This window comes from Phyllostomus discolor, chromosome X (assembly GCF_004126475.2).
Source record: "Phyllostomus discolor isolate MPI-MPIP mPhyDis1 chromosome X, mPhyDis1.pri.v3, whole genome shotgun sequence".
Taxonomy (NCBI): domain Eukaryota; kingdom Metazoa; phylum Chordata; class Mammalia; order Chiroptera; family Phyllostomidae; genus Phyllostomus; species Phyllostomus discolor.
The window spans coordinates 21,378,499-21,402,935 of NC_050198.1; positions in this window are offsets into that span (position 1 = coordinate 21,378,499).

Sequence of the window (24,437 nt, forward strand, 5' to 3'; positions counted from 1 at the left end):
CTTTGCTGTAAAACAGTGTATTTATTATGCAGGCAACAGCCTCATACACTCATTTAGCAGGTCTCTTGATCACATCATTTTCTCTTGTACTTGGTTTAATCTCTTATTGTCTTATACAGTAGAGTGCTGTGCATCCTTGTAGCCTAGGAGAGATTTTCAACCTTTTTCACCTCATGGCACACATAAACTAGTTACCAAAATTCTGCAGCACACCAAAAATATAGTGTATTTTTGGCTGAACTGACACAAAATTGGTATAATTTTGATTCATTCACACAGGATAGCTATTGTTATATTGGCTGTTGTCATTTTTTAAATTTGACAGTCTAAGGGAAAAGAGGCCAGTGTCCCTGTCTAAATAGTCAGGTATTGAATGCTTTAAAAATTGTTGTGTCACACCAGTTGAAAATCACTCCTGTATCATATAGCCTAGGTGTGTAATAGCCTATACCATCTAGTTTTGTATAATTACCCTCTATGATTTTGGCACAGTGAAATGGCTTAACAACACATTCATCAGACTGTATCTTCATTGCTAAGTGAGGATAATGAATGATAATACATTATTAACTTTGTATCCTGCAATCTTTATATAATTGTTTATTGATTCTAGGATGTTTTGATTGACATTTTTTTTGTATTTTCTACATAGACAATCATGCCACCTGCAAACAAATATTATTTCTTCTTTCCCAATCTCCATCAATTTGTTTCCATTCCTTGTCTTAATGCAGCAGGTAGGACTTCCAATACAATATTGAAAAGCAGTGAGGAGAGGACAGACGACCCTGTGCCTTGTTCCTGATCTGTGTGGGAAAGTTTTAGGTTTCTCACCATAAGTGTGATGTTAGCTGTAGGTGTTTTATGCATGTCTTCATCAACTTGAGGAAGTTCCCTTCTATTCCTAGTTTATTGAGAGTTTTATCACAAATGGGAGTTGGATTTTGTCACATGCTTTTCTCCATCTATTACACATGGGCATGTGATTTTTCTTCTTTAACCTGTTGATGTGATAGATTACATTAATTGGTTTTTTAATGGTGAAGCAGCCTTGCTTTTCTGCGATAAATCCCATTTGGTTGTGATATATAATTCTATTTGTACCTTGCTGGATTCAGTTTGCTAATATTATGTTGAGGACTTTTTGCATCGACATTCATTAGCCATATTGGTCTATAATTGTTATTTTTTTTTCTTGTAATAGCTTGGTCTGGTTTTGGTATTAGGCTAGTGCTTCCATATGGAATAATTCAGGAAGTATTCATTCTGCATCTATCCTCTGAAAGAGATGATAAAGAATTGGTATAATTTCATCCTTAAGTGTTTGGTAGAATTCACCAATGAATTCATGCGGGTCTAGCACTTCCTGTTTAAAAGGATATTAAATATTGATTCAATTTATTTAATTGATAAAGGCCCATTCAGATTGCTACTTCTTTTTGTGTGAGTTTTTGTAGATTGTACCTTTCAAGGAACAGGTCTAAACTTTCACCTAGGTTATCAAATTTGTGGGCACAGAGTTGCTTACAGTATTCCTTATTTATCCTTTTAATGTGCATGAGATCAACAGTGATGAATCCTCTTTCATTTCTGACATTAGTAATTTGGGCCTTCTATTTTTTAATATATTTTATTGATTATGCTGTTAACAGTTGTCCCATATTTTCTCCCCCTTATGCCCCTCCACCCTGTATTCCCCTCCCACCAATATTACCCCCCTTAGTTCATGTCCATGGGCCATACATATAACTTCTTTGGCTTCTCCATTTTCCATACTATTCCTAATCTGCCCTAGTCTATTTTGTACCTTCCATCTATGCTTCTTATTCTCTGTACCTTTTCCCCCATTCTCCTCCCCTCCCCCTCCCCACTGATAACCTTCCATGAGATCTCTATTTCTGTGAATCTGTTCCTATTTTAGTTGTTTGATTAATTTGTTTTTGTATTGTTTTTGGTTTTTCAGATTCTGTTGTTGATAGTTGTGAGTTTGTTGTCATTTTACTATTCACATTTTTGATCTTCTTCTTTTTCTTAGATAAGTCCCTTTAACATTTCATATAAGGGCTTGGTGATGATGAACTCTAACTTTACCTTATCTGGGGATCAGTTTATCTGCCCTCCCAATTTAAATGATAGTGTTGCTGGATAGAGTAATCTTGGATGTAGGTCCTTGCCTTTCATGACTTGGAATACTTCTTTCCAGCCCCTCCTTGCCTGCAAGGTCTCTTTTGAGAAATCAGCTGATAATCTTTTGGGAACTCCTTTGTTAGTGACTGTCTCCTTTTCTCTTGCGGCTTTTAAGATTCTCTCCCTATCTTTAATTTTGGGTAATGTAATTATGATGTGCCTTAGTGTGTGCTTCCTTGGGTCCAACTTTCTGGGGACTTTATGAGCTTCCTGGAATTCCTGAAAGTACATTTCCTTTGCCATATTAGGGAAGGTCTCTTTTGTTATTTTTTCAGGTAAGTTTTCAATTTCTTGCTCTTCCTCTTCTTATGGCACCCCTATGATTCAGATGTTGGAATGTTTAAAGTTGTCCCAGAGGTTCCTCAGCCTGTCCTCATTTTTCTTGAATTCTTGTTTCTTCATTCTGTTCTGCTTTAATGTTTATTTCTTCCTTCTGCTCCAAACCATTGATTTGAGTCCCAGTTCTCTTCCTTTCACTATTAGTTCCCTGTACATTTGCTTTCATTTCGCTTTTCATAGCCTTCACTTTTTCCTCTATTTTGTGACCATACTCAGCCATTTCTGTGAGCATCCTGATCACCAGTGTTTTGAACTCTGCATCTGATAGGTTGGCTATCTCTTCATTGCTTAGTTGTATTTTTTTCTACAGCTTTGATCTGTTCTTTCTTTTGGGCCATAGTTTTTTTGTCTTGGCATACCTGTTATGTAGTAAGGGGTGGAGCCTTAGGTATTTGCCAGGGCAGGGCAACTCACTTGGCTGGGTTATGGTGCTGTATGTGGGGGAGGGATGGAAGAGGGAACTGCTCCTTGCTCGGCTCTCATCTGGCTTTCAGTCACTTCCTCCGCTACCCACAAGCAATTTGCCCTTCTGGTGCTGATTCCTGGGTGGGTGGGTTTGTGTACATTCTAGGACCCTGTGGGCCTCTCCACCAAACCCACCTGTGAGGCTGGGAGTTTCTCCTGCTGCCTCAAGCCCCACATGATTTTTCAACCAGAGGTTTTGAGGCTTTATTTCTCCATGATGAAACCCTGGATTGCGTGGTGTGTCTCACTCCCCTGTTATTCCTCCTGGAATGCACACAAATGTGGGACTGCCCATTCCTCCAGCAGCCAGCTTGCCATGACTCCTCTACACCCGACTGCCCTTCTCCAACCCTCCTACTGGTCTGGATAAATGTTTCTTCTTTAACTCCTTGGCTGGCAGACTTCCATACAGTTAGATTTTCTAGCAGTTCTGGTTATTTTTTGTTTTTAAATTTGTTGTTGTCCTCCTTTTAGTTGTGTAAGGAGGAAAAGTTTATCTACCTACACCTCCGTCTTGGTCAGAAATCCTCTATATTTTTTAAGTTAGCCTGGCTGCCAGCTTATCAATTTTACTGATCATTTCAAGGAACTAGCTTTTGGTTTCATTGATTATCTCTATTGATTTCATGTTTCCAGTTTCATTAATTTCTGCTCTTGATTTTTAATTTTTATTCTTTCCTTTCTTTTGCCCAATATAGATATAATTTTCTGTTCTTTTTCTAGTTTCCTAAGGTGGAAACTGAGATTACTAATTTTTCATTTCTCCTTTTCCAATATCTGCATTCAATGCTTCATTTTCCCCTAAGTACTATTATTGCTGAATCCCACTCATTTGAAAAAGTTGTTCTTTCATTTTCATTGTCTAAAATATTTTCTCATTTCTCTTGCGATTTCTTCTTTGTCCCATGTTTATTTACACGTGTGTTGTTTATGTCCATATATTTGGGATTTTTAACTATCTTTCTCCTGTTGATTCTAGTTTATTTTCATTGTGGAATGAAAGCAGATATGGTATAATTTCTATTCTTTTAATATCGGTGAGTTTTATGGCCAAGAATGTAGTCTATCTTAGTGTATCTTCCCTGTGAGCTTGGGGAAAATGTTAGATAAACTAGCCTATAGATGTTAACCTTATTGTTGATTTATACTGTTGTTGAGTTTAACTATGTCCTTCCTTTTTTTCTACCTGTTGAATCTGTCTGTTTTTGATAGAGAAGTGTTGAAGTTTCTAATTATAATCATAGATTTATATATTTCTTTTTGCAGTTCTATCATTTTTTTTTGCTTTAACTATTTTGATGTTCGGTTGTTAGGACTTACACATTAAAGATTATCTTGTCTTCTTGGAGAAAAGACCCTCTTATCATTATCAATGCCCCTCTTTATTTGTGATAACAGACCATGGCCTGCCCTTTCTAAAATTAATATAGCAGTTCCCACTTTGTTCTGATTAATGTTTTCACAATATATTGTTTTCCATCCATGTTTTCCTTTTGCTCTGGCTTTATTAAGATAAAGTCAACAAATAAAAATTTACAAATTGTATATATGTAAGGTATATAGAATGATGTCAATAAGATATTAGAATAAATAGAAGGTACTCTGTTCATACTCTCATACAGCAATAATAATTTGGCAGCTGCCCATGGACAAAAGTGCTTTTTGGAAAGTTTTGGGATCTAGGTAGCAATTTGTGGAACCTAAGACCAAGGAGGGACATTTGGAGAAGGTGGGCCCATGTGCAGATGGCAGAGTTGCTGACTATGGTCCTGGTTATAGACCCAGAAGTAGCCCTGTCCCCCTGTGGATTTTGCTATAGCCCTTTTGGTCTTTGTGCTTCCTCCAGCACAATCTGCCAAGGGAACCTGGAGGAGTCATTCCTCAAGTAACAGGCCCACAGACCTTGGTACTGGCTGTGAGCCTTGAGGCAGCCTATGATCCAGCACTATGCCTCATCAACCATAATATGTGAATAGTCCTACTCCCACAGGATCACAGTGGAAGACACGCCCTTCTGAGCTCCTGGAGGTAGGCCCACACATCTTGGTCTGATAGCAGAGTCAGAAGGAACCTTGTGCATTGGCTCCAGTCCATTCTAATCATGGTCTGGGGGCACTCCTGCTCACCTAGGGACCTGGTGGGAGACATGCCAGTCAGTGCCCCTGGAGGCAAGCCCACTGACCTCAGTCCAACTGTGGGGCCTCAGGTGGCCTTGTAACTCAGCTTCAGCACTGTTCAGCAATGCAATGTAGTGGGTTTTCTACTAATTAACATATTGAAGGAAAAATAAAATGGTAGTAGAGAATTTTTTGTGTGTATTCAAGAAGTGAATTAATATTTATAAAATATAATCAGGCCCTTTGGAAAGATAAAGCCAGGATAAACTATATGTTAAACAATCCACTTCCAAGACAGTATTACAATAAAGACAGCTGTGATACATTTACACAGTAGAATACTACTTGGTTGTGAAAAAGAAGGAAATCTTACCCTTTTCAACAGCATGGGTAAACCTGGAGAACATTATGCTAAGTGAAATAAGACAGTCAGAGAAAGACAAATACCATATGATTGCTGTCATATGTGGAATTTAATGAACAAACTGAACTAATAAGGGAAAGTAGTGACAGACTCGTAGATCGAGAGGAGGCTGACAGCTTTCCGGAGTGGTGCCTGGGTGAGACAGGGTGGAGGGATTGAGAAAAAAAGAAAAAAGGAAAAAAAACCTCATGGACATGGACAACAGTATAGTGATTGCTTGGGAGAGGGGGGTAGAGGGAAGTGGAGGAGCGTATAGTGGTGATAGCATATGTACACAATGCAGTGTACATATGATGTGTGGTAGAATTGTGCACCTGAAACCTGTATAATTTTGTTAACCAGTGTCACCCCAACAAATTCAATACAAAGGAAAATAAAAAACATACAGTTACATCTCTTGGGGAAACTGTGTAATCTTTAAGTAATAAATTACATTTTAAAAAGTGTGTTAAAGGGAATTGATGTAAAGTAGATCAAAACTGAGTTTCTTCAAAAAAAAATGTGTAGCTCAAACTGCTGTTCAAACTACCCAATGTCTAAGAGCTCACATCTTGGACCTCCTGCTCACCTGTGATTTATGTGTTTTTCCTTAAATTAAACACCTCCAAACAAAAACTACAAATAAAAAGCTGTCAAGATAGCTATTCCAGTAGCATGACAGTGAGATTTGATCTTCTCTATTTGAAGTGTGTGCTCTTTCAGTTGTGTGAGCTATTTGAGGAAAGGCATTTTAAACTAGAGCAGTTTAAAACACCCTTGCCTCATAGAATCCATTAGAGCTGAATTACACAGGCCTTCAATCATTTGGCAACTGGATTCTGTGTGAGGAAATGGTCCATGTCAAAGAAGAGTGACAGGGACAGGTTTTATAATGTAATATTGGAGAAGAAATGTGGTTAACATGAATCTGCAGAATACATCCTCTGACAAAGTGCAAATTGCATCAAATTGTAGTAAATAAACTACATATACAATGGCAAAGGAAAGTAAATGGAAAATTATAGCTTTGGTGCTTAACTGTATCCAATAGAAACCACCATTCTTTTTAGAAGAGGCTATTTAGTCAAATAGTTTCTAAGGCTATAATTTTCTTCTTGTTTTCTTTGGTACCTTAACATAAGATCCTCTGGAAAATAAACTAAAGAAAATTTTAGAGAGAAAGAACATAACTTTTCCAGTGAAAAAAACTTCCCTAAGTTCTCTGTAAACCTAGTAGAATAAAGCACATGTCTCTATCCTCTCTAAAAGACGTTTGATTTGAATCTTTTCTACTTCTATTAAAACCCTGTATGATATTTGGCATCTCTGTGCAGGTCTGATTACATGAGGTTCACAGTTCAGAATGATTTCTTTATTTCCAGACACATTATCCACATTTCAAGGAGCTGAGTAGAATTAGTACCTCAGTAAACTAAGATTTCCCTGGATGAGTGTAAAAGCATAGACTTAAGTATAATTTAACCAATTATGTTTTTATCTAAAATTCAACTATTTATAAAAATATTGGATACATATTGTTAATCTTTCCTGGGCTGCCTTTGTGCTTTTCATCAGTTGTGCTCCCTCCTCCCATGGATACACCAAATGTACACATGGAGTAATTTCCTCTGAAAGAGATATAGAAATTGTCTGAGTAACTCCTATTCATTGGGTAAGTCAGAAAATACACATATTGGATAGAGTAGGAAAGGCTGAGACAAATGCTCACCATAAACCCCACCACAATCAGGATTGCCATATAATTGGGAGGGAACCCCAACTCCCAGGTTCTCCCTGAGGAGCAAAGGATTTGGACCCTGCATCTAGCACTCCAACTTGTAAGACTCCTACCCAAGGGATTGGCTCTCAAAACACATAGTTCTGAAAGCCAATGGGGTTTGTGTCCATGAGACCCACAAGAGTATGGCAGATGAAGAAGCAATTCTTAATGGTCATGAGAGCACTCACCATGGTTATCTATCCATGGAACAGTGCAGAGGAAGCAGGCAAAAATGCCCATTTTGCAGTCTTCCCCTAAAGGGGTTTATCTGCATACTTTAAAACTGCTGCCTGGGGATCAAGCTTCTAATTTAGCATGCAGCTACAGTACAGTTATAATCTTCCTCAGGGACCACTGAAGCTAATAGTCACCTCCTCTGCCTTCTCCCTTCAGCCCACCCTAAGTCAGCAATAACTCCCTGGAAGCACTTATACACATGTCTGCACCCCAGCTTTTGTGTCTGCTGCCCAAGGGATGAGTCCCTGGATCACCTGGCTCTGATAGTCAACATGGCTTGCATTTAAGAGTCCCACAGAATTGTAACCAATGAAGACACAGCTCTTAATGGGTGCTGGAACATCCCTGCATGGCTGTAAACCCAGGTAAAGCACAGAAGGAAAAGGCAAAAATGCTTATCTTCCAGTTTCTCCCTATAAGGGATTTAACTACATACCTTCCAGCTGCTGCCTGAAGGTCAAGTTTTTTTAATAGTTATTTTATTATTGTTCAATTACAGTTGTCTGCATTTTCCCCCAACCACTCCCCCCACCCTGTCCCAGTCAAACCCACCTCCCTCCTTTGCTTCCATCATCCCCCTTGGTTTTGTCCAAAGTTTCTAATCATCCTGCATTGGTCTTGAACAGTTTTGGTTTAATCAGCCTTGATTATTTGAACATAGCTAATTTTACTAATATATGACCCCTGTTTCTCCATCTTTTCCATAAGAATATCATGATGAATTTTATTAAATCTCGTAAAGAGGTTAATATACCATTTTTGTGTGATTTTCACTTCATTCATAGGCCTAGTAAAGAATGAGCCCTGTCAAAAGAAAGAATAGGTGATTTTGACTTGATTTGTTATTAGTTAATCCATAATGGTTATTGGGAAGCAGCATTCTATATTTAAATTTTCACTAAAGCCCATAACCAGGATTCCTTTACCTTAAGAAAAGCATTAATTTCTTTCCTTTGTTGGGAGAAAAGCATAACAGTGAGAGAAAATTGTATGGCAAGTGTATGAAGCAGTAGAGATTGGGGTGGTGATACAGTTGGTGCCTTTAAAGTGAAATTTGAAAGAGCGTGGTATAATGGAAAGAATGCCAACTTTTAGTTGGATACTCCTACGTTTGAAACTTGGGGCTAAGCAAGAGAGAACGAGGAAATCGACATCCAACTTGCAGTGCCTTTGTAAGAATTGGAAGCCATGCATGTACAGTTTTTCACAGGACTAGGAACTTAGCAAGTACTCAACTATATTATTATTAGATGGTAGGGGAAATGGGAAAAAGTAAAGTAGAAACACATAGATTAAAAGATCATGAAAGGCATACCAATCATTACATACAGGTATTATTTAGTTCTTTAGCAAACAAAGTGTAAAAACAATAATATCTGACACATTTGTAATTTTGAATACCAGCTAGATATTTGGTGACAGAAATAAACTTTTTGTTTTAGGCATGAAAATAAGTTATGATTATTTTAATTAAAAATCTTTCTTTTAGATGTGCAAACTGAAGATTACACAGATTGTAAGAGGATGTTGATGGGGTGTAAATGGAGCAGGATTTTTCCATGAAGTAGTGGTTTTTAGGGCTATATGATGGGCATCCGAGTTAATCTGCCTATATTTCTGTATGTTAAGATTTGTTTTAAAAATATATTATTTATTTATTTTTAGAGAGGGGAAGAGAGGGAGAAAGAGAGAGAGAAACAGACAGATACGTCAATCAGTTGCCTCAGGCATGCCCCTAACTGGGGACCTGATCCACATCCCAGGCATGTGCCCTGACCAGTAATTGAACTGGCAGTCTTTCAGTTCACAGGCCAGAACTCAGTTCACTGAGCCACAGCAGCCATGTATGGTTATATTCTTAACCATATGGTTATGTTCTTAACCATATGTTCTTAACATGGTTAAGGCTGTATGTTAATATTCTTAATAAAAGATTAAAACAAATAGTTCTCAAAAAAAAAAAAGAAAGACAGGATTATAGATCATAGCCTAACACATTAAGCTACCCTGAGAAGCTAGGCCCTCCCAAAAGGGTGCAGGGGACTTGAAAAGTGGCATGAACACACGTAGAGTTTGTAAAGGAGAATCAGTGGAAGACAAAGAAGGCCTTTATTTGTGCCTCAGGTCTCCCTGGATCCAGGCTCTTTCACACACAACAATTGTCATGAATGTCACACAACATAAAAGTTGAGTTGTATTTAATGTCAGCTTCACAGATCTCATTTGGAATTCTGGCTCTTCATCAGCCCCTTCAAAACCTTGTCCTGGAGCATCTCCATAATTGACTCATAGGTTTGCTTGTGGCTTTGCTGCATCTTCATTGCTAACTGTTCAACAGTATATTTCCCCTGCCTTCGAACGACCTCTGCTTCATTTCATGACTTATTTATGCTTCTACAACATGCTTGACAATATAAAATCTTTCTCTGTTTTCCCCTCAGGACATACATATTGAAGACTATAATACAAACCTTTTGCATACCTCTTGTTATTTTATCTTAGTCATGTACTCTTTAATTCTCTTAGGAATAAAAATTCATTAAAATGACATTGAGGTTTATATAGTATGACAAAATTGACCAAAAACACAGCTGAGATCATTATTTCTAGTTGCAGAAAGCCTCAGTTGTCAAATAATCAAATAGATGACTACATAATTGATTCTAATTGCTTGTTAAAATGAAAGCATTAACTAGAAAGATGACATCTTGATTCAGATCAGTCATTGTAATGACTGAATCAGACCTCTGCAAGTCTAAGATTTGAAGAATTAAATGCTACTGAGCTAAACAAAAAGTGCATCCACTATTGAAGGATATGCCCTTTTTATATGACATACGTCAGGAATCACAGTGTGTCCTAGCTAGTGAGGCTCTGTTGGTTGGAACATCATCAGGTAACAAAACATTGCAGGGTTAATTCCCAGTCAGGGCACATACTTAGGTTGCGGGTTTGGTCTTCGGTCAAGGCACATACGGGAAGCAACCGATAGATGTTCCTCTCACGCATTGATGTTTGCCTCTCTCTCTTTATCCCTTCCTCTCTTTCTAAAAACAATGAATAAATAAAGGTCCTCTGGTAAGGATTAAAAAAAAGTCACAGTGGGAGGGAGTTAAAACAAATAACCTTAATATTGCTATGGTACAGTTCTATCACAAAGATGTTTACAAAACACTCCCACATGTGGTCCAATTCTCCCAAAATATTAAATATTATTAGCCTTATTTTATGCTGCAATATTATTTCTCAAATAATTCAGTTTAAATGACTTATCCAAAGTCATATATCTGATGACTGCTGGAATTCCAACTCAAGCTTATATCTGAATCCAGTGTTGTTTCTCATTGTCCCTCACTTGGCATCTACAGATATCAAGTTTTGCCTTTTCCAAAGTTATATTATTCATAAAAATTAACTCGTTAAATTCACTTGTGTTTTGAAACCTAGATCACATTTTCATAGTTATCTATGGGAAAGATGACCAGTTTCCTGACATCATAAATGGCTAGAGGTTTATAAGAAACTCACAGCTCTGTTACAAATTCAGTAGAAAGTCCCCCAAATTATATTTTATGACTATTTTGAACCAAAATGTAAAGAAGTTTAAGCAAGTCTTTCTGTCAAGGGATGTTACCTTATCAAGAGGATACCTCATTGCTCTCTAATGTATTATGAAACTATAGATTTCTTTACAGACTGATTCAAGTTATCAGTTATCCTGGTGATGAGTTTTCTGCAGCTCGATTTTTTTTGTTTCAGTTTTTCATAGAGGGTGTCCTTGTTTCTTAACAATGTTTCTTAACAAGGAAACAAAGATCTTTGTTTCATTATTTCCTAGTTGATTCATTGAAATAAAATTAGTTGTACACATGATTATAGTCACTATAGTGATTGTTTAATCACAATCACAAAATATTACAACCACTCACAAAATATTCTACTATACATTTTAAGTATTCTAGATCTTTTACATATGTCTGTTATATGGACTTCACCAACTATAGCTTCCTCAGGGGAGGAAACATTAACTCCCCTAGAAATGTATATGAAGCTACTATGTCTTCATGGGAGTGAGAGCATATGTTGAGGGAGGATGCTTAAAGAAGCAGAAATAGTGCCTAAGGTCCAGGCAATGCAGGCCCCTTCCTAGACTCTCTGATAGGGCTCCCAGTTGTACAACTATCAATCCACTTCTCACCCATTCTCTGGGCCCTCTTGTCCCTCTCAGTGCAGGAGGATACAACACAGAGAGAAGAGGAAGGGTGAGTGTCACTAGAGGCCAGTGGTGTACTTTTCCTATGCTGCTACCTTCTAACCTATAATTTCACAGAGTTTGATCATCCATAATTTGAACCTGCCCTTACAGATGATTAGGAAGGTAACTTGTCAAGGTAGGAGCATAGAACACATTTTTAAAATTTTATTTTTATTGTATTTTTCATTACCATTTATCCTCTTTCCCACCACAATCATCACACTGTTGTCTATGTCCCTGAGTCCTTTCTCCTTTTTGCTCTTTCCTCCTCCCCCACCCTCCCCATCCACTGTCATTTGCTCTCCATCTATCAATCTGTGTCTATTTTGCTTGTTAGTTCAGTTTGTTGATTAGATTCCACATATGAGTGAAATCATATAGTATTTGTCTTTCTCTGACTGGCTTGTTTCACTTAGCATAATGTTCTCCAGGTCCATCTATACTGTTGCAAAGGCTAAAATTTGCTTCTTTTTCACAGCCAAGTAGAATTCCATTGTGTAAATGTCCCATGGTTGTTTTAACCACTCATCTACTGATGGACACTTGGGCTGCTACATATTTTGGTGATTGTAAATAACACTGCAATGAATATAGTGGTGCTTATGTCTTTTTGAACTAGGGTTTTGTGTTGCTTTGGCTATATTCACAGAAGTGGGGTGACTGGGTCAAAAGGCAGTTCCATTTTTAATTTTTTGAAGTATCTTCATACTGCTTTCCACAGTGGCTGCACCACTGTGCACCAATCTACATTCCCACCAACAGTGCAGAAAGGTTCCCCTTTCTCCATATCCTCTCCAACACTTCTTGTTTGTTGATTTGTTTATGATGGCCATTCTCACCAGTGTGAAGTGTTATATCATTGTGGTTTTAATTTTTATTTCTCTGATGATTACTGACATTGAACATCTTTTCATATGTATATTGGCCATCTGTGTGTCCTCTTTGGAGAAATGTCTATTCAGGTTCTTTGCCTATTTTTTAAATTAGATTATTGTGGGGGTTGGTATTGAGTTGTATACATTCTTTATAAATTTTGGATATTAACCCCTTATCAGATGTATCAACTATTATGTTCTCCCATTTTGTGGGTTGTCTTTTTATTTTGTCAATGACATCCTTTGCTGTGCAAAAGCTTTTTACTTTGATGTAGACCCATTTATTTCTTTTTTCTTTCGTTTCCCTCACCTGAGGAGATATATCAGATAAAATATTGCTAGGGGCATTGTCTGAGATTTTACTGCCTACATTTTCTTCTAGGATTTTTATGGTTTCAGGTCTAACATCTAAGTCTTTAATCCATTTCATTTTTAATCTATTCTTGCATGTGGTGTAAGAAGGTGGTCTACTTTTATTTTTTTCATGTATCTGTCAAATCTTCCCAATGCCATTTATTGAATAAACTATCTAGTCTATTGTATGTGCTTGCTTCATCTGTCAAATATTAATTGACTACAAAGTTGTGGGTTTTTTTCTGAGCTCTCTCTTCTGTTCCATTGACCTATGTGTCTGTTTTTATGCCAGTACCAGGCTGTTTTGATTACTATGGACTTGTACTATAGTTTGGTATTAGGTAGTATGATTCCTCCAACTTTGTTCATTCTCAGGGTCACTGTTGCTATAGGGGCTTTGTATGGTTCCATATAAATATTTGAAGTATTTGTTCTAGCTCTATGAAATGCATCATTGGAATCTTGATAGGAATTGTGTTGGATCCACATTGTGCTTAAGAGTTTTTAGCATCATTTATAACTTTTGAATATATAGGTTTATGTTATATGAGCCTTTACTGGTTCTAGTTACAAGCCCTACAAGTGTTACAGGTATTAGCAAGACTGGCATAGGGAATTTGACTTACTTTACTAGCATATGCTATCATTTACCATGATAAGTATGATTTGATAACACAGAAAACATATGATGATTATCAGAGCCTTATTTCTCTTACATTTTAGTAGCTCCCCTGCTTTCCTGTTGTACATACCCTAAAAGTAAGAGACCACTTTGGGAAGCCTCTATTGAGAGTTGTGAGCCAAATATTAAGAGTTCAAACTCTCCTGAGAACTCAGGGCAATTCAATCAAAATTAGTCATCCATTAAACAAATATTACACACACAATCATGTACTGTGTAGATGGAAGACATTTTGAAAGGCTCTTAAGGGATAAAAAAAAGATGAGTCAGGCTTAGTTATTATTTTTGTGTCTAATAATGAAGATTGGATTAGCAGGTTAATCACTATTATATAGGGCAACAAGCAGTATGTCCATAAGAGACGTGATTCTGTGGGAGTTCCTAGGCAGGCAAATTGGTGTGGGAATTATGTGCACAGATTCAGTTGTACCACCCAAGGTAGAATCCCCAAAACTCACAGCTGCCTGCTCTTCTGCTTACAACCTTCTTATTTCATTCTTTTTTCTAGCTAACTCCTAGCTAATTTTGGAAACTCAACCCATATATCACAGCCTCCGCAAAGGGTATTTCCTCACAGTCTTCCTTCCTTGGGATAGGTGTGTATCCCCTGAGAACCTAGATTACCGCGAAGACATTTTTCACTGTGGTCTAGAGCTTGCACATCTGTTTATGCACTAGCATTAGGCTCCTCTAGGGCACAATGCCATCTTCTATTATGTGTTACCTCTGCTACCCACAATGCCTGGGTCATGTTAGGAATGACCTGAAGGCCTGTTGAAAGTCTGCAGATTGCAGGACAATAACTATATTGTAGAAGACATCCAAATGGGACTTGGAGAAAAACAAAAGGGAAAACTACTTGAGGTGAAGGAAATATGAGCAACACACAAGTGAGATCCTGATATAGGAGAAAAGCAAGTAGTAGAGGAGAGGTTTGTTGTGGGTTTTCTGGAGCAGTCATTTGGAAAAATTTAAGAAGTCATGCAGACTATGGAGGTTTTCAACAATAGGCTAAGGAGTCCACCCCTAATATTTTAAGCAGCAGAATAATGTCAAGAATGGTTTTAACCAGTAGAGTTTTATGACTTGAGCTCTCCTTGAAGAATTTTAATGTAATGGTATAAATGAAGATGAATTGGAGGACAGACTAGTAGCAGCTGATGAACTAGGAAGCTCTTCATTCAATAAGGCATTTTACTGAGAACATATTAGTTTACAAGCATTGGTCTAGGATCTGGAGACACTGAAGCACATAAGTAACGGTCTGTCTTTGAAATCCCACAGTCCAGCAGGGGAGACTTACCTTTAAATAAGGAGGAATAATTCTAGAAGTTATTGTTGAGGTTTTATGATGGGAAATTTGTAAACAAGGGAGCGGAAAGGTCAAGGTTGGCGGTGGTTAGAAACTGATGTTTACCGGAGGGAAGAAACTTCCACTAACCAAGTAAGACAGTGCAAAAGCCAGGGTTGTTTCAGAGAAAATACAATTATTTAACCTTACTGGGTCACAGGCAGAAATAAGAGCACAGGTTTCTTGAGCACATTATGCCTCCTAAATCTCATGTGCTTTTTTAAAAAAAATTTTAAATATATTTCATTGATTATGCTATTACAGTTGTCCCATTTCCCCTGCTTCATTCCCCTCCACCCTACACACCCTCTCCCACCCACATTCCCCCACTTTAGTTCATGTCCATGTGTCTAAGTTCTTTAGCTTCTACATTTCCCATACGATTCTTGCCCTCCCCCTGTCTATTTTCTACCTACCATCTATGCTACTTATTTTCTGTACCTTTTCCCCCTCTCCCCTCCTCCCACCCCCCTGTTGCTAACCTTCCATGTGATCTCCATTTTTGTGGTTCTGTTCCTGTTCTAGTTGTTTGCTTAGTTTCTTTTGGTTTTGCTTTAGGTGTGATTGTTCATAATTGTGAGTTTGCTGTCCTTTTACTGCACGTGTTTTTTATCTTCTTTTTCATAGATAAGTGCCTTTAACATTTCATATAATAAGGGCTTGGTGATGATGAACTCCTTTAATTTGACCTTATCTAAGAAGCACTTTCTCTACCCTTCCATTCTAAATGAAATCTTTGCTGGATAGAGCAATCTTGAGTGTAGGTCCTTGCCTTTCATAACTTGGGATACTTCTTTCCAGCCCCTTCTTGCCTGTAAGGTCTCTTTTGAGAAATCAGCTGACAGTCTGATGGGAACTTCTTTGTAGGTAACTGTCTCCTTATCTCTTGCTGCTTCTAGGATTTTCTCCCTCATTTTAATCTTGGGTAGCTTAATGATGATGTGCCTTGATGTGTTCCTCCTTGGGTCCAACTTCTTTGGGACTCTCTGAGCTTCCTGGACTTCCTGAGAGTCTATTTCCTTTGCCAGATTGGGGAAGTTCTCCTTTATTATTTGTTCAAATAACTCTTGCACTTGTTGCTCTTCCTCTTCCCCTTCTGGTACCCCTATAATTCAGATGTTGGAATGTTTAAAGATGTCCTGGAGGTTCCTAAGCCTCTCCTTATTTTTTTGAATTCTTGTTTCTTCATTCTTTTCTGTTTGGTTATTTCCTTCTCCCTTCTGGTCCACTCCATTGATTTGAGTCCCAGTTCTCTTCCCATCAGTATTGGTTCCCTGTGCATTTTCCTTTATTTTACTTAGCATAGCCTTCATTTTTTTCATCTAATTTGTGACCAAATTGAACCAATTCTGTGAGCATCCTGATCACCAGTGCTTTGAACTGTGCATCTGATAGGTTGGCTATCTCTTTGTCACTTAGTTGTATTTGCCGTGGAGCTTTGATCTCTTCTTTCATTTGGGCCATTTTTTTTTGTCTTGTTGTGCCTGTTACATATGAGGGGTGGAGCCTTAGGTGTTCACCAGGGCGGGGCAACCCAGGTTGTTGGGTTGTGATGCTGTATGTGGGGCAGGGGTCAGAGAGGGAACAATGGGGTTTGCTCCACTCTCTGTCAGATTTCAGTCCCTTCTGCCACTTCCCACAAGCAAACTGGGCCCTTCTGGTGCTGATTTCCATACGGGTGGGCTTGTGTACATCCTAGGACTCTGTGGGTCTCTCCAACAAACTTTGCTGTGAGTTTGGGAGTCTTTCCCAGCACCTCAACTCCCACAGGTGTTTTCAATCAGTGTTTTGAGGCTTTATTTCCCCATGCTGGGATGCCCATTCAACCGCTTTGCAATTGCCACCTCACTCCACAATTGCCACCTTAAAGGGCTTGCCCACTGCCATCCAGCGCCCAGAGTCTGTCAGCTGCCACCTGCATGCACAGGGTCTGCCCTCTGCTGTCTTGCACGCCTGAGGTCTGTCAGCTGCTGCCTTGCACACCTGGGGCCTACCAGCCACTGCTTTTTTTGCCACGACCCCTTTCCACCTGGCCACCTGACTCCACCCCTCCTACCGGTCTGGATGAATGTGTCTATTTTAATTCCTTGGTTGTTGGACTTCCATAAAGTTCAATTTTCTGTCAGTTCTGGTTGTTATTTTGTTTCTAAATTGTTGTCCTTTTTTTGGTTGTGCAAGGAGGCACAGTGTGTCTACCCATGCCTCCATCTTGGCCAGAAGTCCCTGAATCTTATGTTTTAATTTCTTCAGTTACCACCATAATGCAACATAAGGCATCACCAATGTTAAACTGTAAGGCAGGCAGTCTCTCCTTTATTCAGGGCACCATTAGTGTCAAGTATGGTAGAGAAAAGGAGATGGTGCGACTGTTGGGAAGATAGTGTGAAAATCTAACATGAGCCACATGGGACCAGGAATCAACTTAGACCGGACATTGGCAAACAAACATCGGTGTGATTGCTAAGAGTGAATCTCCTTAAGACTGTGGGCTAAGATGGTCTGCCTACAAATCCATGTACCTTGCTGTGCTGAATTCCTAAAAAACTACTGGAACAAGAGCTCTGGCATTTCCTTAAAGAAAACCACTTTCTACTCCTGATAAGAATATTTTGAATTTGAAGAAGAATTCCATATGGGAGAAGCAGTAAGGCAAGGATCTCTTCCTATTAAAGTGAGTGAGTGCATCTGTCACGCCTTCCTCCACACACAGGACAATAGCAAACAGAATCATTCAAGCCCAATGCTGCTAGCTCTGGCCCCTATTTCCAGCTGCAAACAAGTCTACCAATCAGTGTCATCTTCACCAGGAAATACTGTGACACAAACACTGGAATCAGTCCAATGGTACAGACTATTGAGAACCTGTCAGAAGTAACACCACAGGTGTCAACATGGAGACCTGCAGGCTGTGTGACATCCAAGGCAGTGACCTAGAGAGGGGACATTACAGTACTTCCAAATCCTATTATAGATTTGCCAATTCAATGTGGATGGTAATTAAACCTATTATACTTTAAGACAAGAAAGCATGACTTGGGGTGGTGAATATACAATACAGTGTACAGATGATATGTGGTAGAATTGTGTACCTGGAACCTGTATAATTTTGTTAACCAGTGTCACCCCAATAAATACAATAAAAAGGGAAAAATATATGAATAACAAAAATTTCTCAGAACATCAAAGAAAAAAATAAAAGCATAAGCATAAACAACACATTTGGAAGGAATCAGCTCCAGAAATCCATGGCCTCAGTTAGATTTCCAACAAAACCTCACTTATCTTTTCAAACTTATAGTTGACATACAACACAGAATATTATGTTAGTCTCAGGTGTACACCACAGTGATTCAGCATGTCTCTGCCTGCTCAGTGATCACCACAGTAAGTCTAGTGCCCACCTGGCACCACACACAGTATTCCCATGCCACTGACTCCATTCCCTGTGCTGTGCATTACACCTCTGTGACTAATTTTATACCTGGTAGCTTGTACTTCGTAATCTTCCCTTTTTTAGTCCAACCCCCTACACCTCTCCCCCTTGACAACCATAATTTTTTTTCTACATATATATGAGTTTGTTCCTGTTCTGTTGATTTGTTTGTTTCAGATTCCATGTATAAATGAAATGGATGGTATTTGTCTTGCTCTCTCCAACTTATTTCACTTAGCATAATACTCTCTATGTTCATCCATGTTGTTGCATCATTTTTATGGCTGAATAATATTCCACTGTATCTATGTACCAAACCTTCCTTATCCACTCATCTATCGATGAACACCAAGGTTGCTTCCATATCTCAGCCATTGTAAATAATGCTTCAATGAACACAGGAGTGAATATATCTTTTTGAATTATTGTTTTCATATTCTTTGTATGAATAGAATGATCCACAAGTAAAATTGCTGGGTCATGTGGTAGTTCTGTTTTTAATGTTTTGGGGAATCTCCATATCTTCCACAGTGGCTGCTCTAATGTATAATCCCACCTACAGTACACAAGGGTTGCCTTTTGTCCAAATCCTTACTGATATTTATTATTTGTTGTCTTTTTTGATAATAACTGTTCTGACAGGTGTGAAGTGATATCTCAGTGTGGTTTCGATTTGTATTTCTCTGATTATTAGTCTCTGTCCCAAGTAATTAGCTGCTCCCCCATTATCACTCACATCTTCACATCCTGTGATATTTGCTCTGAGACTTCCTCTCTCCAGAGTAAAGGGGACATCTAACCTGGACAATGTGCTCCTTTAGGGGAAGGCCTGTGACTGATCACCTGCATACACCCAGGACAGCTCATTGTAAAAAGTGAGGAATAATTAATTAACTGGAAGAGAAACCCACAAACTTCAGAGTATCTGGATGCTAGTCCTGCCTTCACTCCAATTGCCACATTTGTAAGAAAGCCAGGAAAAGAGTTCTGTTTCATACCCATCTCCAGGCTACTTCTGGCTCTAAAAGTCTATTTCCCTAACAACTGAGATTATGTCCACTTTCCTGCCCACCTGCTGACACCTGCTCTGAGGAGAATGTGAGCAAGCCTACCTTTCTCTGGGCACACGTCTTCCTACCAACCTCCTCGTCAGCTGCGTTCTGACATCGTGTGCCCTCAGCAGCATTGGCTGGCATGCTATTTGTCAAGTGCTTGTGTCAGTGTTTTATTTTTAATTTGCTGAGAACAGGTAACCATACAACATTGCCTTTCAAAACATCTAAAATTTAAAATGGAAATAAAGGATGGAAAAATTATTTTCCTCTTTTGGAAGAGAGTGCTTAGTGCTCAGCAAAGAAGAAAGTGATAACTACCAATGAATGAGGGTTCCAGAGAGATGCAGAATGAGATTCTAGACAATAAAGCCTCTACTTACAAATGTCACAGCCAAAAACACAACAGCAGGGCATGAATACTTGCTGTTAGTTGTTTCAGTAAAAAATTAAGAGTACTTTAGTTAATAAACGTATTTGGACACCTCTAGCAGTATAGCATTTGTTTGTACATTACACTGCCTTGACATTCTCCATTCTGATCAGGGCAGGCTGTAAAACAACTTAAAAACACGTAGTCTGTTATTAAGAATCAGACTGAGTTTATATGACCCGCAAGAACAAATGGCCATCTGTTCTGGAAAAATGAAAAAAGTACCATACATAATTGTTAACTCCATAATAATTTGTCATTCAACAATTTTTGAGGAGCCACCAGAGCTAGATTTCAAGGCCCTGTGCTCCCTGGGGATGGGGGAGTCCACATAAATAAGACATGGTTCTTGTCCCACGGACAATAAAAATTAATGATTAAAGCACCGATTCTTGCAGCCTAAATTTGCAGTATTCCAATCACTCATTGATTCTGCAAACAATTCACTCATGTGCCAACAACATCACAGGTAAATGGGAGACTTATCATCATTTTTCCATCCACCCACAAGAATGTAACCTCCAAGGCTAAAGAGTCTTTCTTAGTCTGGTTTGTTCCTGGAGAGATGCCTGGCACAGAACATCCATAATAATGTCTGTTCAAAGAAAGAATCAATTCACTCCCTAAATACTTCAGTTCAGACTGTGTTGGAACTCTGTGACAGGTTCCATGACAGTTTGTAAGATGAACACATGTGGTCACTGTGCCCTGAGTCCATACACAAGAAGTTAGGAGCACAGTCTCTGGAGTCATATCCTTGCACCCAAATTCTGGTCCAAACTCTCCAGCTGTGTGACCTTGGGTAAGTTTCATAACATCTGTGACCTTCGGTTTGTACATATGTCATTTGGGAGTGGTAGTCATGAATCTCCTGACAGTGTCGTGTGAAGGTAAGGTTATCTCACATGCATTCTGTGCACAGCATAATGCCTGGGCAGGTCCACAACTGTCCTGGTTTGTGATGCTCTTCTTATCATTTAATAACAATGAGCTCATCTGAATTAACTCACGTCTCCAAAGTCACGTGAAATTACCTTGGAAGATGAAAATTTCAAATGATGGGACGTCTAGGACAGAGCAAAATGCCAAAGGCACAGTAAATTACAATCTAATTCACTGGAACAACAGAGAAGCCGGGGAAATGTGATTTCCAGTGTGTGTAGCCCTGCAGCAGTCCCTGTTTATCTTCTGCACCTGGCTTTCCGAGCACATCGCTTATGATCAGACAGGCAGCATCAAGTTGTTCTTTCCGAAGAAGCAGGGATGAAAACGACAGTTCAGGAATGTGTGAGGGGCTGAAAAGAAAGGAGGTTAAGGTGTTCAGGGGCCTCTGCCTATAGAGTAACAGAACATAAGCAAGGGCTCTGCAGGGGGACCACCAGGACAGGGCACAGGTGTTCACATCTCATCAGCACTCCTGGGGACCTTTTATCTCTCCCAGAGGGAAGCTGTCCAGGAGAACATGTGCCCATGAGCCAGAAAAAGACAGTTTCTTCACTGTTGCCTGTAAAAAGACATTAAATTAAATCTTCCTAATGGAGTTGTGTCCCTCACGTTTCTGGAAACAAAAAAATGATAAAACAAGTTTTGAAATCAGTGTACATTTTAAATAACTCAGTTTGTATAAACAGATTTTACAATGTCAGTAAGTGGTTATGAAGGGTAAACACAGCAGGGATGAAAGAATGGAAATAACAGCATATCACATGCTGCCATGTTATAGATGCACAGGCCACACTGCCTTCTGAGGCAACGTTGCCATAAGGAACATGAGGAACGGCTGCCCAGGCTCAGAGTTCCTGTTTCCCAGTCACTGATTCTGCTTTGGGAAAACCCAGCAGGCTTCACTGAGTGCCCAACGTTAGGGGGATAAAGTTCAGTCCCTTGTAGAAAGATAGTAACTGCTCCATTTCCTCATGCTCACCTCAGTCAGAAATAAATTTCGTGCCAACATTAGGGATCGATCCCGATGATATGTGAGATTAAAATCCCCAGGATGTGTTTTCAAGAGTTACAGCCAGTGTCACATTTAAAGTTATGCTGTGGATCTGGTGTTTAACCTACTTAAGTGCCCTATTTGTAATTTCCTTTTTTTAAATTATATTTTATTGATTATGCTATGACAGTTGTCCCAAGTTTTCTCCCTTTGCCCCCCTACACGCAGCAGCACTGCCCGTTTCCTTTTAACTTTATTTTTTTTTGCTTTTCTATTTGGAAGAGGGTTATTTTATTATATTCACTTCTAAAAATTTACATATTTATTTTTAGAGACAGGGGAAGGGAGGGAGAAATAGAGGGGGAGAAACATTGATGTGTAAGAAACATCTGTCCATTGTCTCTTGCACATCCCCAGCAGGGGACCTGGCCAGCAATCCAGGCATGTGCTCTGGCCGGGAATTGAACGGAGACCTTTCAGTTTGTGGAGTGACACCCAAGCCACTGAGCCACACCTGTCAAGGCATTATATTCACTTTATACACATTGTACAAAATGCAACAGGACAAAAGGGTCAATGGTGGAAAATGAAGTCTTCCTCATACCCCCTTCCCTCCAGCTCCTCTCCCCAGAGGTAACCACTGCTACTTGCTTTTTTTCTGTGAGCACTATTTCCAGGTAGCTTAATCCAATTAAAAAAAAAATTCTTGGTAGTGGAGTGGCCCTTTCTTCTTCTTCTCTTTTAATTTTATTTTAATCATTGTTCAAGTACAGTTTTCTGTTCTTTACTCCCATCCCAGCTCACTCACCCATCCCTCCCCATCTCCCTCCCATTTCCACCCCCCCCCCAGTTTTTGTCCATGTGTCCTTTATACTTGTTCCTGTAAACCCTTCCCATTCTTTGTTTACTCCATTTCCTATGCTGTGCTTTACATCCCCATGGCTACTCTGTAACTACCTATTTGCACTTCTTAATTCCCTCATCTCTTCACCCATTCTCCTAAACCCTCTTCCCATCTGGTAAGCATCAAAACGCTTTCTGTATCCATGATTCTCTCTGTTCTTCTTGTTTGCTTAGCTTGTTTTTTAGATTCAGTCGTTGATAGATACATATTTATTGCCATTTTATTGTTCATAGTTTTGATCATCTTCTTCTTATATAAGTTCCTTTAACATTTATGTAATAATGAGTTGGTGATGATGAACTCCTTTTGTTTTTTCTTGTCTGGGAAGCTCTCTCTCTGCCCTTTGATTCTAAATGACAGCTTTGCTGGGTAGAGCAATCTTGGCTGTTGGTCCCCGCTTTTCATGACTTTGAATATTTCTTTCCAATCCCTTCTAGTCTGCAAAGTTGCTTTTTGACAGTATTATGAGAATTCCCCTGTGGCCAAGTAACCCATCAGATGCAAAGTTCAAAACACTGAGTATAAGGATGCTCAAGGAACTTAGCGAGGACCTCAACAGCATAAAAATTATCTAGTCAGAAACAAAGGATCCACTAATTGAAATAAAGAACAATTTACAGGGAAACAACAGTACAGTGGATGAAGCCAAGAATCACATCAATGACTTGGAACACAAGGAAGCAAAAAACAACCAATCAGAACAACAGGCAGAAAAAAGAATTTAAAAAATGAGGCCAGGGTAAGCAGTCTCTGGAACAACTTCAAGAGGTCCAACATTCACAACAGGAGTTCCAAAAAGAGAAGAGAAAGAGTAAGAAATCATAAATTTACTTAAAAAAATAATGAAAGAAAAATTCCCTAATTTGGTGAAGGAAATGGACATGCAAGTCCTGGAAGCACAGAGAGTCTCAAACAAGATGGACGTAAAGAGGCCCACTCCATGACATATCATAATTAAAATGCCAAAACTTAAAGAGAGAGAATCTTAAAAGTAGTAACAGAAAAGAAGAAAATAGACTTTAAATAAAAAATTATTTATTGTAAGATACAAAGAAGAACATTATACATTTATAAAAGGGTGAATCTATTAAAAGATGTAACATATACACACCTAAAACCAGAACCCCAAGATATATGAAGCTAAACTGACAGCATTGAAGGAAAATTTGCACAGTTCTACAATAAAGTTGGAGACTTGAGTGCCTCATTTTCAATAATGGATAGAATAACTACATGGAATATCAATAAGGAAAAAGAACACTTCAACAACACTATAAATCAATTCGACCTAATGAACATATATAACTTTACAACAGCATCATACATATATTTCTGAAATACACATGGGACATTACCCAGGGTATACCATATACTGTGTCACAAAACAAATTTTAATACATTTAAAAATATTGCATTCATACAAGGTATCTTCTACCACAAAGGGATGTAACTGAAAATCAATAGCAGAACAAAAACTGAAAAAAAAAAAATCACGAATACATGAAAATTCGACAATGGCCACTTAAACAAGCAGTGTATCAGTGCAGAAAAAATCACAAGAAAAATTAAAAATAATTTGAGATGAATGGAAACAAAAATCAAAACATACCAAAGCCTATTGGATGGAACAAAAG